We start from the raw sequence: 2,399 nt of genomic DNA on the forward strand, positions 1-2,399 counted from the left end.
CCGATCTCCGTGGGCCAAGAACTGATCATGTACCCGTTCACCTTACGCTCAAACTTAACTCAATGAAAACGAAGGAAGCTCCACGCCGCAACTGGAGGGAAACCGATTGGGAAAAGTTTAACAAACGGCTAAGCACTCTTTTATCGCCAATTCCACCTCAACCCTTAGCATCTAACGAAGAGTTCCAGAACCTAGCGAAACACGTCACCAAAGCCATAACGACCACTATGGAAGAACTGGTACCTCGCACCAAACCCTGCCCACATTCGAAACGCTGGTGGACCAAGAGCCTTACCATCAAGCGCAAGCAACTTCGACGCCTCACCCGAGAGGCATATAGAATGCGAGGACTCTCAACCCACCAATGCCACGAAGAACTCAAGAAGGCTAGGAACGAATACGCTGAGGAGATCACCACCACGAAGAAACAACATTGGATAGAATGGCTTGAAGACATCGAAGGTAATGATCTATGGACAGCTAACAAATACATTACAGGAACTCCTAACGATGGCGGGAAAACCCGAATCCCCACTCTCTCGACCAAGAACCCAGATGGCTCCATCAACACGGCCACCACGAATGACGAGAAGAGTGCCATGCTAGTGGAATCACTATTCCCATGCCCTCCTGCCCCCGACGACAACCTGCAGGACCAGAGATACCCAGAACCAATCACCATCCACACGCCCATCACCAAATCCCAGATCCTACGCGCAATCGCCAAGCTAAGCAGGTACAAGGCTCCCGGACCGGATGAAATCTGTAATATAGTCTTCAAGAAATGCAGCACTAGCCTCGTACCATACCTCCTACACCTTTTTAATGCTGTCTTCACATACCGTACATACTTCGACCCATGGCGACAATTCACCACGGTCATCCTCCGCAAACCTGGGAAACCGGATTACACCACCCCCAAAGCCTTCCGTCCTATCGCGCTACTGAACACCACAGGAAAACTCTTAACAGCCATCGTGGCCGACCAGCTAACCCACACCCTAGAGCGACACAACCTCCTCCCCAATACCCATTTCAGAGGAAGACCCGGACGGTCAACAACCGACTCCCTTCACCTATTGGACACGACGATCAAAAACGCATGACGAGCGCATAAAGTCGTGTCGGTACTATTCCTAGATATTGAAGGCGCGTTCCCTAACGCCGTCACCAAACGCTTACTTCACAATATGCGTATGAGACACATACCAAGCGCCCTAGTTGAATTCACAGAACGTCTGCTAACAGCATGGAAAACTCAGCTCCGATTCGACGGATACACCTCAACGTGGTTTGACGTCACCAATGGGATAGGTCAAGGAGACCCACTTTCTATGATTCTGTACATAATATATAACTCTGACCTTGTTGATATAGCGAAGAAACGCCAAGGCCGTGCGGCACTGAAGGAACTAACCCTAGCATTTGTAGACGATACCGCATTCATCGCCATCGGAAAGAACTTTACGGAAACCCACGACATTCTCAAGGATATGCTAGAGCGGCCTAATGGAGGCTTCGAGTGGTCCAGATCCCACAATTCACGATTCGAGACCACTAAATTCGCGCTAATTGATTTCTCAATGAACAGGAACAAGGAACGCCCCCCCCTAATCACCCAAGGAGTCAACATACAACCCGCCCCAATGCACAAGTTCCTGGGAGTTATCCTCAACCAGGAACTCCGGTGGAAAGCACAAATTGACAAAGCCACAGCCAAGGGGACGGCTTACGTCATGCAACTCAGACGCCTATCTTTAGCCACCAAGGGACTCCCGATTCGACTCGCCCGCCAACTATACCAAGCAGTGGCAGTACCGAAAATGTTATACGCGGCCGATCTATGGTTTAGCCCAGCCTTTAGAGAAGGATCCAACCAGCCGCAGCGGGGATCCATAGGAACAGCGAAAAAACTCACATCGGTCCAACGTCTAGCCACCCTAGCAATGACAGGCGCAATGTGTTACAGTCACTACGAGAGCCCCCAGCTACTCGACCAGCCCTCTGCCACCCTGCACGGCAACGACACGATAACCGGGCCTTTAGGCCTTGATGATAGATGATGAATAGAAGAGAAGTCCGGAAGATGCCGGATTAGGTAAGCGATCTGGATCGCTTACATGATATGATGACATAGGTCTAGAAGACCTATTTATGTTATCAAGATAGAAGGCAAGCCTCGTGTTGCCTCATGTACTGATAGAAGCCTGCCTCATGCATGGTATCTCTGACTCAATAGATAAGCAGATTAGAACCCAGCTTCAAGCTGAGCTTAGATACGATAGAGTAGCCTTATATAAGGTCGAGGATTAAAGTAGATGTTCCTTACTTTAATCCTACTGGGTTTTACCTCGAAACCTTTGTCTTGCTAAAGCTACCTGCTTGACATCAGATCCGTA

The sequence above is a fragment of the Suillus fuscotomentosus genome (assembly GCF_016647785.1).
Source record: "Suillus fuscotomentosus strain FC203 chromosome Unknown F5891scaffold_31, whole genome shotgun sequence".
NCBI classification, from domain to species: Eukaryota; Fungi; Basidiomycota; class Agaricomycetes; order Boletales; family Suillaceae; genus Suillus; species Suillus fuscotomentosus.